This window comes from Protopterus annectens, chromosome 5.part0 (genome assembly GCF_019279795.1).
Source record: "Protopterus annectens isolate FY-2018-M chromosome 5.part0, PAN1.0, whole genome shotgun sequence".
NCBI classification, from domain to species: Eukaryota; Metazoa; Chordata; order Ceratodontiformes; family Protopteridae; genus Protopterus; species Protopterus annectens.
Genome location: NC_056735.1, coordinates 290470964 through 290487617, shown reverse-complemented (window position 1 = coordinate 290487617; position 16654 = coordinate 290470964). Strand labels below are relative to the sequence as shown.

The window sequence follows — 16654 nt, the reverse complement described above, 5'->3', positions numbered from 1 at the left end:
GCCAGACCAAGACTTTGGAACTCTGGTCGACTGTGGGACCGCCTGATGGCAGGATAACCCAAGTGTGATGACTGCAGCAGGGTGAACACTCTAACATCTACATTTATGGTAGGTACAAAACTGTACTTTTCTATTCAGTCTGGCCCAGTTGGTACACGTTGAGAAATATATACATTCTGTCCAAGTTCCAAACTGAGTTTGTCTTCCAAACCAAATGTTTTCATATATTTCTTCCGAAATCTACCCTATTGTCTTACACTTTCCCTCCTGTGTCCTCCAGTGCATCCTCACTGTTGCACATCAAGTTCCAGTGTACACTTAAAAGTAATATTCCCTGTTGAAAGCTGAATATTTCTCCCAAAAATTTCTTTAAGCTCCATAATAACAGTTTTTGGTGGAATATTACAGGACAATGTAATCCCTCTCCCTTGCCAATACTCCTTACTACCACAAGTTTGCCATTATTGTACCCCCCACCCCTTCTATCACTGTTGGAGCCCCTCTAGCAATAGTCATTTTTCCTTTGCTTCTGATATTCTGCTGAATATCCATCCTGAAATCCCTTCTTTGTAAAATTCACATGCTCATTTCTTTTTAGATGTGCCTTCTGCAGCATTGCTATTTGCACTCTCCATTTCTTAATTTAATTCAATACTTTATCTCAAGCCTTACAAGTTTAGATAAAAAAGAAAATATGGATAGAGTAGCCATTATGATAAAAGCTATTGCTCCCACCATTTTTACATGACAGATTTTTTGAATGTGTATTTCCATATTTTGTCTTACATGCACACACTAATGTTTGGCATGCTTATCTTTTATACAGTTTCTTCTCAACTCCATTTGAATCTGTGTCACAATTTTCAAGACTTTTTGCTTTAATGAAAACCATCAAACAAAAACTAAATACATTTTCTGAACTGCCATATTCCCTGTTAACTGTGAACAAACACACAGAACTACGTACATTTTCAGCAAATGAAGTTAAACCACCTAGATAGGAACAATTGTCCCAACTCAACACCTGCACCCACGTGCATTACCTAATCTAAAATTAAGGTTACCCATGCTAAAGTGGATGTTAATAACCTGTGTTCCCACTTACACTGATTGCTGTATATTCTTTTCTCTATCCCCTACCAGATGTGAAAAACCAGCATGTATGATTTCAGAAAACATTAACTTTATCCCTAAGAAAAAAGTGCAGTGGCTAACTAATAATAAAACTTAATTAAACACACTTTTATTAAATGCATTAAAAATATTAAGGCTGCTGGGGAGGCTGCTATCACTTATTCAGTTCTTATAATTTCAGACTTTATTTTTCACTGAACTGCTTGCCATTGCACTTTAAAATTTGGCATTTCCCTCAGCAGTGAATACCCATAACTCAAAATGAATTGCTTGCACGTGGAGACAGCTTTTCTTTGTGTAAAAGTAGTCAGCAATGAGAAGACAGCCAACAACAGATGCATAGAGGTAATCTTTGTAAATGTCACTCAATAAAATGTAGAGCTGCAGACTTGTCTCCCACTGAGAGCATTTGCTAATGGGAAATAACAAGCAAATATAGTTGCAGATGCAAGAAGTTGGACATTTTCGTGGCCTTCATCATTTTGTTTTATTTTTCAAGCCCATTTGCTTGCAAAAACACTTGTTTATAGCCTATGCCAAGCACATTAACCTTGTAAAAGAAGGGAAATTATTATCCTTAGTCTATATATAATATAATTTGCCACCTCACAGCAAGAGGTTCTCCAGTTCGATCCTCGGCTGGGTTACTTCTGTGCAGAGTCTGCATGTACTCCCTGTGGTCGTGTGGGTTTCCTGTGGGTGCTCCGGTTTCCTCCCACATCCCAAAGACGTGCTGTAGGTGGATTGGACACTGTAAATTGGCCCTAGGTGTGAGTGCGTGCATGTGTGTGCCTTCTGTGGAAGGTTGGGTGCCGGGCTGGCAACTCGACACTGTAAAACTCCACTGCCAATCATGAGCGGACAGGTGATCTGCTGTGGCGATCCCTAACTGGGAAAAGCCAAAAGAAGAGGAAGAAGAGTCTTTATATAATGTAATATAATCAGTACACTTTTACACACCCACCCCAGAAGTCCAGTATCACAGCATTATATTAACTTAAACTTGCTTCTGTACAACCTTTCATTTCTTGTTATACTGTAAAGCCTATGTTTCTTACAACTAAAACCATACTTGTTTAATATATTTAATGCATACAGCAGTCACTGAAAATATTCCTTCCTCATTTAAAATACCACTGACTACACATTATACAACACTGCTTTAAAATATAACATACAGTTTATATAATGAATTATCGTATACAAATATAAGAATAACATTGTGTTATAGATTTTTGCCTTTTAGTGTCCTTCGAAACATTAATGACAAAAAATGGGTTCTATGAGTTTAACTGAAGCCCGATCTTTCTTGGCCACTTTTTGTTTCAGAGTCGTATTTTATGTTCTATAGTCCCCAATTTATTCACTAATTTCTGTGTTGCTGATCTTCTTCCTGTTCATCTCCGTCTCCCAACAGTAGACTGTGGTTCAAGTCCATGGTGCTCCTGATTCTTCTAGTAAGCTCCCTATTTTCTGGCTCTCGAGCATTTTCATTTGAAATATTGGAAAAGGTTTCACCAGCACAAAGTCCTGTGTATGAGATTTAGTGTCAGAAGAATGAGAGGCAGAGTCCCCTTCTACTTCCTTTTGTTACTTTTCACTAGATATACAGTTTCCTCCTTAGTCTGTTATACATCAAAAATGTGTGATCCTCCAGGAAAAAGTATTCTTAAGACAGATGGATGCATCAGCTTGAATCTCACAATTGCCTCTTGACATTCCTTGATTGCTGGGATACATTTGCTATTCTTCCGCCTGGTGTATAGCAAGTAATCATTTCCACAAACACTCTGTTTCTTATTTTTAATACTTTTCCCTTCCACCACTGTTTTGGCCGGATCAACTCTTTCTGCTCGTATGATTTTATCTTTACTAATATAGATCTGCTGCTTTTTCATGACCAGTTTTGAAGCATGCATTCGATGTACCCTTTCAGTTAATAAATCCTGTTGTGAAATACCAGTCTAGTTCCTTATTAGTGCTTTCGTAAATGTAATAGTCTGCTTCTTCCGGTTCCTGTGGTAAAGCAGATGATTTCAGGTTTCCTCTGTCTGCTCTTGTCTTCTAACTCAACTATTGTATTGAAACAGCTCTTCTTGAGAAACCTCATACGTGGACAACCTTTTCATCTCTGATTTTTTGTAGGTTTATCAGTTGTTAATGGTAAGATATAATTTCAGACAACATTCTTCAGCATAGAAAAAAAAAAGAACACACATGTAAGACCAGGCAGTCACTGAATTGTCTCCTAGAACACAAGAAACTTCTTTTATATTATTTTTGACTCTTAACTAAAATATATTGCATTTATTAAATTATAGAAATGCTGGCAGGAAACATATAATCCAAAAGTGACTAAGGCTATCAGAATTCATCTTGAGATAAAATGGATTCCAAAGCAGAATATTCATCAAATATTTTTTTTCCTTCTTTACACCTTTCCCTTCACACATTTTATCTGAATACTTAGTTAAAGCTTGCTTTTTTTTCAGTTGTTTGCGTTGTAGTTTTATATTCCTTCAGTGTTTCATTTATTCTAATCACCTCTGAGTACTTTTGTTTTTTTTTTCCACTAAATTACTGGAAGCCATCCCTTGTACCAGAGCTGAAGCTTTAACTGCTTTTTGTTGAATAGTTGCAGGATTTTTCCCAGCCAGTGTTTTCGCTTCTTTTTCTGTTTGATTTTCTTCCACGTTCTCCATAATTCTTCTTTGCTGTCCAGACAATGTACTTGCTTAGCCAGTAAGTGAATTTTTCTCAAGATGACAGTTTCACTGGTCCTTTTTACTCTGCTTATTTTTACAGTGGGAAAGCTGAAATTAAGCTGTTGATCACTGTGCAGCAATCTTGGAATTCTCACAATGTATTCTGTTGGTCTTGGAATCCAGCCCTTAGCATCTCTACCAGTTGTTGTTCAGAGGATGTTTTTAAGGTCATGGTATTGCTTTCAATAATTTTAGAACAAATTAACAATCCTTATTGATCTTAATACCCAGATCCCTTATAGGGTTGACACCTTTTCATATCTCTAAAGTGGGTCACAAGAGGTGTGGCCAAATGGTACTGTACAAAAGTATCAGAGAAATAAGTGAATTAAGCGTGGGCATCTGGGGACTTAGCCATTACTATAAATTAAGCAGTTGAGTTTTCCACATTTGGGGAACTCACAGGGGTTGACTCAACTGAAGTGTGCACTGGAAGAGCCTCATCCTGGGGAAACCACCTTGTTGAGTGGGGTATTCCCCCTGCCCTATAAGATGAGCAGCCAGCTTGCCTGCTGCAACTGCATATATTAGGTCCGAAAAATTTGCCAGGCTGGATGTGCCTGCTACTACCATAAAAGCAAAGCTTAATCGCTTTTGTTTTGGAATTAACTATAAACAGGAAAGGGAAATGAAGACATTTCCTTTCCTGTTCACAGTTAATGCAGGCAACAGTATGCAGATGGTCAGACTATGGCTGTCCCATTCAAAATGGAACAGATGGCAACACTATTCCCCTGTTATTTCTACCTCTTCCAGGTAGCCCAACATTTTCTGCTTCTTAACCTGTTTTCGGTCCATCATATAACACACTCATTACCTTTTTTTCAACCATTAAACTCATAATCTCCTTATAAGCACAATATCAAAGGCCTTTGCAAAGTTTAAGTAGATTGCATCCTTCAAAGTCCTAAGTGTTAAAGCTTCCTATACAAGCTTGTAAAAACTAAGATTAGTTTGACATGAACAACACACAGTTAGTGCATGCTGGTTATGTATCCACCCAAGGTGGTGTTACATCAAGGTATTTATCACTCTGTCAAAGCACATAAAACATTAATTCATGTCATATAGATTTCAAATTATCAACAGATGATTTTATCACTCCCCTCCACATCCTTGGGGACAGGTATTGCTAACACTTCCTTCCAGATTTTTTAAAACATATCCATATTTTAGAGATGCTTCGAATAAGTAGAATAAACCACAGGGTAATGTAATGTATAATGTTTGTCAGGAAGTACCCATTAATCCCATCAGGACCAGCTGTTGTGTTGATTTATGACCATGGTTGCCCCGTCATTATTTTGTCAGTTATTAATGAACACAAGTCTAAAGTATTAAGGACATCATCGGGGGTTAAGCTCCCATTAAAGCCATTTAGAATGGTAAGGGTTGGTTAGAGAATAATTGTCTACTATAATAATGTCATACAAACCATCTTTTCTGCATTACCTCAGATGTTTTCAGCAGAGTAAGTACTGCCAAATTATTCTCATTTACTTTTGGTTAAGAGCATACATTTTTTTAATTGGTTCCTAAATTTATATTTACACTTCTGTCGAGCTAGTTTTTTTTTTAAACACCTGCTGATAATCTTCCTTTCTCAAGCCATTTACACCACAAGGTACAACCATATTTAGCTGTTTTATTAGAAATTGCAGGAAAAAAATGTCTCTGTCTCATAAAATGTATCTGTAAAATACCTCACAACAGTCTATTTATTTTGATTGTATACTTTCCTTCCATTTCCAATCCTTGAGATGTTTTTTTATTTTTATTTGAGCATAATCAGACCTATAAAAATGCTTTCGTATGAAGTACTTTTATCGGTAGTCTGGCATATTACTCATGTCCCATGCAATACTTAACATGGTCAGTGTGCAGTTACTCTGGTACAGTTTGTACATTTGACTACAAAGTTAAGAGTCTTTCACCCAGATTCTTCGTTTGACACTGATGTGGCCTGGTAACAGCCTTTTGCAATATCTGATGCAACCCCCCCATAATGGTTCTAGGGTACAATGAATCTCAGCAGATGATGCCCCAGCCCAACCCATTGAGTTTGCAACAACCTCCGCTTCTGTAGAGGACACCCCCTTCACTTAATTCCCAGAACCTCTCCATAAAAGTTCAAGAAACTGAACCCATTAAACAAATCATAAAGGCTGTTCCTTGAGTCCACCCCCCCCCATTATGGATACAGGAGAGGAAGAGTGGACTGCTTCCTCGGTGCCTCATGACCCTAACTTCAGAGAAATTCTTCAGGTGATTTAGGAGAATAGATGTTGACCAGTAGAGCTTGCTCCATCTTCCCTGAGGAGGATGTATCAGGCTTATATGCTTTGCAATCTTCTCAGGTGGCCCCACCTTTGGTGGCCCTCTTAAATTCTGTCAGTGCACCATGGGGTAACCCTTTCATAGTAGACTGTTTACAAAAAACAAGATAATCTGAAGTAGTTAACTTCATTTGTGCAGCAACCTGTGGGTATTGGATCCGACTTCGGATCCGAGCCGGCAGTTTTCAACAGCTTAGATCCGAGCTCCTAGCTCCTCCCTCTACCCATAAACCCTTGCCAACCCTGACTGACCTCAAATCTAGTTTGCTGCGTTTGTTGACAGCAGCTGGATTTTCGAGCTCCGTGCTTACGGCATTTCTTGTGAGAAAGTTAGAAAATTTTTCTGTTTTTTTTCTTCATCTTTAATGTGAGTGCTGTGTGTTTAGACCCTTTACCTGTTTACCTTAGTTTAAACTACTCTTTAGTTATAATATTTTTCCCTCCCTCTCCCTCGCTAGTTCGTTAGGGTTTGTGTGCGTGTGTTGGGGCCTAGCGTGTGTGTCCTCCTTAGTTTAAAATGTCGGAGGCCCCAAATCCCATCTTTTCCAAGTGCAGCAAGTGTGGCAACAAGCTTTCACCAGCTGATGGCCACACTCAGTGTGTTCTGTGCCTTGGGATTGGACACCTTACCTCTGGGTGTTCCATCCACACGGTGTTCAACCCCAGGGCACTTAAGGACAGGAGATCCAAGCTGATCCTGGCGGGTCTTTTGCCCCCAGATTTGGCTTCGGCCTCCGGTCCTACCGTGGCTACCACCGCGGCTTCGGCGGAGGCCAGGAAAGACAAGAGAAGGGAGAAGCACCACAAGCGGAGGGCCGAGGCCTCTGCTTCTGCTCCCCTGGCGAAGTGGTCTTCTCCCTCCAGGGCTTCCTGGTCTCCTCCTTCTCGGATCCAGTCCCCCTGTTTTTCACCGGGCCCTGAGGAGGAGGAGACCTGATCTCCTTCGAGGTCATCGAGGCGGCACTCACGTCCCGCCTTGGTGGCCTCATCAAGATCTACTCGCAGCCCTTCCGACACAGATTTGGACCAGATGATGTGAAGATTCCTCCAGGCCCAACTGCAGATGGGAGTGCTCCTGCCTCCCCCCCCCCTCCAGGGGGGAGCTCAACCCCTATTTTTTTGCCCCAATAGCTCCTTCTCTGTCCCGCTTCCCAGGTTCGGAGCCAGGCAGCCTTGGAACCAGGGGTGGGTCGGCGCCGACAGTCTCAGGTACTTCGGCGCTGACTCTTCCCTCGAGCCTGTTGGGTCCGTTTTTGTCGGATCCGAGCTCTCGGAGCCGAGGGCTGAGCTTCGGATCTGAGGGTTTCAGTATGCCTTCGGCGCCGTCCAGGTCGGAGCATACTGGGCCGTCGGATCCGATTGCTTCGGCGCCAGCCCCGATCCGCCTGTCGGATACGAGTGAGGGCCCGCTCTCGGATCCTAGAGAGAGCGGCTCTCCCTCGGCGTTCAATGTGGTGGAGAGGACTCTGTCGACTGCTTCCATGCCCCCGGTCCTTGCCACAGCTCCGCCCCGCACTCCTTTTCTGTTGGGTCTGACTTCCATCACCCGGCCCCAGGGACAGCCTGCTTCAATGTCCCAGGTCGTTCCCTTGGAACAGGATGTTGCTGGTGAGGCCTCCTCGGACAGCCCCCCCGAGGAGATCCCCCACAAGCGGAAGTGCAAGAGGAGGCACTTGGACTCCCCTGAGTCCTTGACCAAAGACACGGATTTGGAGGAGGGGGAAGGTTCCCCAAGGTCACCCCCTGAGGATGTCCCCTTTGGGGACATCATGGAAATGCTCAGGATCAGAGGGGGGTGGTCTGCCCCAAAGCCGACCTCGGACGAAGCCATGTTCCTGGAGGCATTTGAAGCAGGCCCTTCTACCTCTGGGGTGTCCCCTCCGGCCGACCCCCTGGTGGACCTGATTACCACCAGGGGGTGGAAGGAGCCGGAAACTGTGGAGCCAGTCCCGAAGTGCCCTGACAGGATCCTCAGTCCTCCTGCCGACAGGCCCCATTGGAGCAAGGGTCCCCCCGTAGATGCCATGTTGATGGCGGCGGCCACTAAGAGGGAACTAGCTCAGGAGAGCCCCTCGGTCCACCCCCCGGGCAAGGAGCACTGAGCGATGGACCGCTTAGGGAAGCGGGTGTTTAGTTCAGCGTCCTTCTCCGTGAGGTCACTGAACTACATGGCACATGTTATTTGGCTGCAGCAGGATCTTATTAAGGAATACGCTGCATCGCCCCCGGAGTCCATGTTGGCAGAGGACAAACAGTTGTACTCCACCCATATGGCCACTCTTAGGTCCATTTCCAATACCTCTATGCAGCTACTATCCCATGCCACAGAAGGTGCCGCTAGAGCCGGCGGAGCAGGTCTCGTCATGAGGCGTCAGGCCTGGCTCCGGCATTGTGATTTTGCGGAACCCTTCAAGGCGTCTTTCGCAAATGCCCCTTTTGATGGTTCTGCCCTATTTATGAAGACCGTTCGCGACACCTTGGTCCAGAGCGAAAAGGACGGGAAGACGTCTGCCGTCGGAGTCCACTTCTGTGCTCCCCAGAGGTCCTTCTCCAAGAACCAAAAGGGACAGAAGAAGAAGTGGTTCCGAAAGTCGCAACAGTCCCAGTCCGCTCCAGACCCCCAGTCCTTTCACGGCAGAGGAGGAAAGGGAGGACACCGCCCTAGAGGCAGAGGGGGCCCGAAAAACTTTGGGTCCAGAGAACCTTTCTCTGACCGGCCCACGCAACAGCCCTGAAGGGTTGCCCGACTGCTCCACTCTGGAGGCAGTCGGGGGGGCATTTCTCGAGGCACCTGGCAGCTTTGGAGTCCATCACGACAGACCGCTGGGTGCTTCGCATCATATCCAGAGGTTAACAGATCCCCTTCTCTTGCCCTCTTCTCTTCCCCAAACACCTCCCCGATGTCCCACCCGATCAGAGGGAGGTCGCAGCTGCGGAAATCCAGCAGCTCCTAGAAAAAAGAGCCATCCAACACGTCCCCCCAGACCAGCTCGGATCGGGTTTTTACTCCAGGTTCTTTTTGGTGCCAAAAAAGACGGGGGACATAAGACCAAGCCTCGATCTCTCCCTTTTGAACCTTTTAGTAACCAAAGAAAAGTTCCGGATGGTCACTCTTCAATCTATTCTCCCCCTATTACAGGAGAACGATTGGATGTGCTCGATAGACCTCAAGGATGCGTACTATCATATTCTAATGGACAGACGATCCAGGAGGTTTCTCCGCTTCCAGCTAGGGGCCAGTCATTACCAATTCAGGGCTGTCCCCTTTGGTCTCACCTCAGCCCCCAGGGTGTTTACCAAAGTGTTAGCAGTGATAGCAGCCCACCTGAGGCTCCAGGGAATACAGTTTTTTCCGTATCTTGACAACTGGCTCCTGACCGCCTCGACAAGGCATCTACTCTGTACAGCCAGGGATTATTTTCTTCGCCTTGCTCCCTGGCTAGGGATCACAATAAATATAGACAAATCTGCTCTCACCCGACCCGAGTCATAGATTTCATCGGGGCCAGGTTAAACACAATCAGTCTTGTAGCCTTCTTAACCCCAGAGAGACTTTGAACCCTGAGGTTTCATGTGCGGGCCATCCTTTTATCTTCATCTCCTCCGGCGGAGTTGGTCCTGAGGGCTCTAGGCTCAATGGCAGCGGCAAGCAACTTGTTACCTGTGGCACATCTAAACATGAAGGTCTTACAGTGGACCCTCCAAGTCCAGTGGTCTTTTCTTCACTACCCTCTGAGTCATTTCATTTCCATCAGCAGGGCTTGCAAGAGGACTCTCGTGTGGTGGCTGCAATCTCCGGATCTCCACACGGGACGCCCCTTCTCTATGGCCCCTCCCCTGGCCACGGTGACCACGGACGCCTCTCGCCTCGGGTGGGGGGGCACTCTTCGGGCAGGACTGTCCAAGGCACGTGGAACGATACGGAGACCTCTTTGCATATCAGTGTCCTAGAGATGAGGGCAGTGCTGTTAGCGTTGCAAGCACTTCAGGACCTTCTTCCTCGAGGGACAGTTGCGATCCCGATGGACAACATGTCGGTTGTCTGGTACATCAACAAACAAGGGGGAACCAGGTCTTACCCGCTCTGTCGAGAGGCCATGACAGTGTGGGAATGGGCGATCTCCACCAACCGTTTTCTCATTGCAATGCACATTCCGGGACGATGTCCTTCAAGGATGCATCTGCAGTCATCACATATGGGTTGTCCTGCCTCAGGCAGCCCTTCGGTCGGCCGGATTCCAAAGTCTGGGTCCGGCGTCGGCTGATGTCGCCCTTTCCCCGACGTCATAGCGCCTGGGGCATAAAAGCGTCAGCCGACACCATCTTCCTCAGTCTTTCTTGCCGCGTGGTGCCCGAAGCAGAAGCAGTTCGCAAGTGCCGGTCGGCCAGCTCCTGTAATTCAGCTAAACCGAAGACTTCAAAAGCTAAGTACCCCGTTGGGGACTCTTTCTTGCCTCAGCCGATGTCAGATAAAATTAATAATTGCTTAACTTGTGGGAAACAAATACCTCATAAGGATTTCCACTCTTACTCCCTACCTTGCCTAGGCCCAGACCACGACGTCTCGGCCTGTTCCGCCTGTGCTTCCTTCAACCGAAGCACTCTAAGACATCGGTCGGAGTTTGCAGAGGAATTTTTTGGGGCTAGTTTTGCTTACAATATGCCGTCGGAGACTCCAACTTCACATTTAATAAAGAAACAGAAGGACAAGGACCGACACACACGGTCCGCGGTTTCGGCTGAAACCACGGCCAGGCCTACCGTGGGTGTCTCGGTCTCAGCTGAAACCGAGTCCTTGGTGCTTCCGTCCACCGAAACCGTACAACCGACAACCTCAGCCCCGGAGGCCACTGCTGTATTGGTTGTTGAATCTCCATTGGAATCTGGTGTTCAGGAACCTTCCGACACCATTCCCTTAGACAAAACTACACCAGCACGTGGTGCAGCCAGGCCTCCTGCATCCATGTCTATTAAGGCATTCTCAAGGGCTAAAGCTGCTAAACACTCAAAATCTATGCCTCCCAGGGTTATCCCTCAGGGACCCACTACAGGTTCTCAGATCCTTAGTCTAGCAGAGGACCTTATTTCATTAATTAGGGGCTCTCAGCCTCATCCGGACAGGGGCTCTCAACCTCCTACAGAAAAAAGGCCCCAGGGTTGAGCCCTCTGTTCCCCTCTCTTCAGATGAGGCCTCTGATGGCTCTGCTCTCTTGGACTACCAGGAGGAGGCTTTTTCGGCCTACGAGGATTCTGATGCAGAGGAATCTATCCCTTCGGCCTCCCCTTCTGAAGAACTGTCTTTTGGGGAAACTCTGCACACTATGAGGGAGCATTTCCAATGGCAGGACCAGGAACTCTCTGATTCCAAGAAGAGATTAAGGACCTTCTTGCATTTGCCTCAGCATAGACCTTGGGCTATTCCCCCTGTTTTGAATGTCATTGATGATGTGTACTCTGAGTCTAGCACAACCCCTGACACTCTCCCTCCGGCTCCTGCCAAACCCGATAGGTACTACAGGGTCCCGGAATCACATCTTTTCCTTTACAAGGCCCACTCTGCTGATCCAGAAACTATTTCCCAGGGCCCTAAAGGGGTTACAGCTGTCACTACAAAAAATCCACTCCCCTCTGAAAGGGAGTCCAGGGCTTTAGAGCGATGGGGTAAAAAAGTGTATACTTCTGCTACCCTTTCTATTAGGGCTTTAAACTGTCAATTTCATATGATACAGTACCAAGAGTATTTGTTAGATGAATTGCATAAAAAACTGTCTTCACCTGAACCCCTAGATCGCAAATCACTTCAGGATCTGGTACATAACTCTCAACAGGTTAGCAACCATTTCTTGCAGTGTGGTTATGATGCATTGAAAGCTTCATGTAGGTCAGCTATGACAGGTGCAGTCATACGTAGGCATGCTTGGCTGAAGGAACAATCTCTGCCAGACCATGTTAAAGCAAAGCTTCTGGATGCTCCACTGGAAAAGCAAAAGTTATTTGGCTCCACTGCTCAGGAGGTCGGAAATTTGAAGAAAAGGCAAAATCTGTACAAACAGTCAAAGATTTTATGCAAGTCCAACCACCAAGATTCAGCAGAAATTGGCCTTCCAAGAACTGGTCCTTTCCAGACACAGAGAGATTTCAGAGAGGCAAGAACAGGCGTGCCAGAGGTAGAGGGCAAGCTAGAGGCTCCTACAGAGGACGTCAATGGCAGCCTCCCAACCAGAGAGGTAGTGCAGGGCCTACAACTGCTGCACAAGAACAGACTCAATGACTTTACTTTGACACCGCCAACCAGGGCTCAATTGGAAGCACCTTTTGGGCGGAAAGCTTTCCTTATTTTCAGAAAATTGGCACATTATTACAAGGGACAAATGGACACTACAAATAATAGACAAAGGATACAGGTTCCATTTCCACACATTACCGAAAAGAAAAGGCATGCCAGACCTGCCACCAAATCAAAGGGCAGAGGCTTTGAAACAAATCTCCAACTTAATGCAAATGAAAGCAATAGAAAAGGTTCCTCTCTCAGAACAAGGCCAAGGATTTTATTCCAGATTCTTCCTTGTTCCAAGAAAAGAAAAGCAATGGAGGCCTATTCTCAACTTGTCCGCACTAAATACTTATCTCATTGTGCCAAAATTCAAAATGCTGACTCTACAGCAACTCCTTCCCATGCTGGGCAAGGGGTCTTGGCTGGTAACTGTGGACCTCAAGGAGGCATACCTGCTTGTCCCTATCAGACAAAGCTGCAGAAGACACCTCAGATTTCTTGCAGGTTCAGAGCATTATCAATTCTCAGCATTGCCCTTTGGCTTATCTACTGCGCCCAGAGTATTCACGAAATGCCTGGCATCAGTAATTGCACACTGCAGACTTCAGGGGATGCAAATATACCCATATCTGGACGACTGCCTTATACAAGCGGACAGCCAACAAATTTTGGTAAAACATTTGAATTATGCCATCTACCTTCTTCAGGCCTTGGGATATACAGTCAACATTCACAAGTCAAGACTTGTACCATCCCAAAGAATAACTTTTCTGGGTGCGGGTCTACACACAACCACCCAAATGGCTTTCCTCACAGAAGAAAAACAAAATCAACTACCGGATTACTTCAAAAACCTGTCAAGACAAACTCAGCTGACTGCAAGGAAAATCCTGCAGGCCCTGGGTTACATGGCTTCTTGCATTCTTCTGATTCCTCAAGCAAGGCTACATATGAGGAAACTACAATGGTACCTAAGGAGTTTATGGACTCAGCACAGTCACAGCTTGGAAACTTTGATACCACTCATCCCATGCCTTCAAAGGGAATTTCTGTGGTGGGCTCAAGCAAGCCAGTCAAACAGGGGTCTGCCTTTCAGCAAACCAATAGCCAGCCAAACCATTACTACGGACGCTTCAGACCACGGATGGGGAGCGCACATGGAGGGAAGGTGCATTCAAGGGCTATGGTCACAAAAAGAGCTACGCATGCACATAAACCAAAAGGAAATGCTGGCAGTGATACATGCAATCGAGGCCTTCAAGTTATTTCTACATCAGGGCCACCTGCTAATAAGGACAGACAACACTACAGTTATGTGGTACATAAACAAGCAAGGAGGCACCCATTCCTACCTTCTTTGTAGACTGGCAATGAATCTATGGGAACTTTCCTTGACACTCAATATACAGCTGCAATCCCAGTTTGTACCAGGAAAGGACAATACACTGGCGGACAGCTTAAGCTGGAACATCATGGATGCACACGAATGGATGCTGCACCCAGACATCTTCCATCAGATAACACAATCATGGGGGAGACCGGACATAGACCTCTTTGCCTTCCCACACAATCATCAGCTGGAAAAATTCTGCTCAAGGACATACCACCCACAAGCATGGAAAGTGGACGCCCTCTCTTTCAGCTGGAGAACTCTAACAGTGTATGCATTCCCACCTCTTCCATTAATGACCAAGGTCTTACTGAAGATCAGGGCGGAGCAGCCAAGGGTGATTCTGATAGCTCCGGACTGGCCAAGGCAGCACTGGTACCCATTGCTAAAGAGCATGTCACGGACGAAACCATAGCTTCTTCCACAATGGCCGCTTCTCCTGACACAGCACAATTACAAAACTCTGCATTCCAACCTGAAAACATTACAACTAGCTGCCTGGAAAATACCTTGATTCATCACCAGGATAAGCTATCCAAGAGAGTGAAGGATATCATCATGGAAGCTTGCAGGCCTTCCACAAGAAAGGCATACTCAGCAAAATGGAAAAGATTTCACATCTGGAGCACCTCAAAGGGCCTAGATGCAACAGTTATGAACATGGCACATATCCTGGAATATTTGGCAGAAATGCTCCACAATGGCCTGTCTTACTCTTCCATTAAAATTCATGCTTCAGCAATTTCAGCAGAGTACAATACTGATCCACATGTCTTCTCTTATCCTCTCCTAAGACAGTTTCTAAGAGGAATTAAAAACATTAATCCCCCAAGGAATCCACCAGTGCCTACTTGGGACCTTAACTTCGTGTTGGAAAAACTAATACTGCCTCCCTTTGAACCAGCAGTATCTGCAGAACTACAGTTCCTGTCTTGGAAGACTGCTTTCCTTCTGGCCATAACCTCAGCAAGAAGAGTATCTGAGTTACAGGCCCTCATGGCAGTACAGCCATTCCTTATGTTTCATCAAGACAGAGTCTCTTTAAGAACCAATCCTTCATTTATGCCAAAGGTGGTATCCAGGGTCTCATTAAACCAAGCTATTCACCTGCCTACCTTCTTTCCAAATCCGCAAAACAAAGGGGAAAAGCTTCTGCACACCCTGGACATACACAGACAGTTGCGCTACTACTTGGACAGAACTAAAAGTAACAGAAAAACTGACCAGCTGTTTGTAGCATATGCTGCTAGTGCACAAGGAAAAGCAATTTCAAAACAGACAATTTCTAAATGGATAGGAAACTGCATTCGTTTTTGTTACTCCTTTCATGGAAAAACTGTGCCTGCTAACATTAGACCTCATTCGACCAGAGCCACAGCCACCTCCACAGCCTTCTTAAGAGGGGTGGCTACCAAGGACATTTTAGAAGCTGCTACATGGAGCTCCGTGCATACATTTTCCAAGCATTACAATTTACCTTTATATTCCAGCTCCAGAGCAGGCTTTGCTACAGCAGACCTGCAGGGCATTTTAGCTACACCATCCTTTACATAGATCCTCCACCCCCAGATTGGCTATGGTATTCTACCCATATGTGATGACTGCAGATGCATCCTTGAAGGACGTAGTACAGTTTTGTACCTACCATAAATGTAGATGTCCGATAGATATGCATCTGCAGTCAGGTTTACCCTCCCTTCTTCCCCTCTGTGGTATTTATTGGGTACTTATCCCTCTCATAGCTTGCTGGGGTTATCTATTATGGTGTATTTGTTTTATATATATATATATATATATATATATATATATATATATATATATATTTTTTTTTTTTATGCATATATATATTTTTATGCATATATATATTTCTGTGCATGTTTGGAATTTATTGCATTCCTCCAAATTTAGCCTTCCTTAGAGGGCACCTGGCATCTGGGGCAAGAAAAACTGAGGAAGATGGCGTCGGCTGACGCTTTTATACCCCAGGTGCTATGACGTCGGGGAAAGGGCGACATCAGCCGCCGCCGGACCCAGACTTTGGAATCCGGCCGACCGAAGGGCTGCCTGAGGCAGGACAACCCATATGTGATGACTGCAGATGCATACCTATCGGACATCTACATTTATGGTAGGTACAAAACTGTACTTTCCAATACTCTGCTGTTAGAACTCTGAGTGTTTTTGTATATAATGTATTAATTTTCAGTCTCTTTGCTGTGTTTTTGTGTGCAATGTATTATCTTCAATGTATGCTTGTGTTTTTATGTACAATGTATTATTACAATGTATTCTCACGGAGCTTTTCTCCCCGGGCCTCCACTGAAAACGGGCTTCCGAGCCCAGTGGACTTCCCCGGTTATCAAACTGGAAATAAATAAATAAATAAATAAATCCTGGCAGACATACTCAGTCGCACCATCCTTTCCCCTTACGAGTGGTCTCTCAATCCGCACGTAGCAAATCAGATTTTTGCCAAATGGGGGCAGCCCTGTTGCAATCTTTTCGCCTCTCCCTCAAACACCAAATGCAACAGCTATTTCGCGTTAATTCCCCAAGGTGGGGAATCCCCGAGAGACGCTCTGGTGCATGTTTGGCCTCCCGGTCTGCTTTATGCTTACCCACCTCTCCCCCTGATGCTAAAGTTAATACAGAAAGCCAGTCGGTTGGGGAGCAGGATTATCCTCATTGCCCCATTCTGGCCTCGTCAAACCTGGTTTCCTTACCTTTGGTCTCATCTGGTGAATCCTCCTTGGAT

The 16654-nt window shown here is 45.3% G+C and overlaps 1 protein-coding gene and 1 pseudogene across 1 annotated transcript in view; one reads left to right on the top strand and one right to left on the bottom strand.

Annotated features, from left to right (window-relative positions):
- RPS6KA3 (ribosomal protein S6 kinase A3) overlaps nucleotides 1–16654 on the top strand; it is a 1945113-nt gene that overhangs the window by 1319634 nt on the left and 608825 nt on the right. The gene's annotated exons all lie outside the window — the stretch shown is intronic.
- On the bottom strand, nucleotides 4245–4394 carry LOC122802974 (annotated as a pseudogene).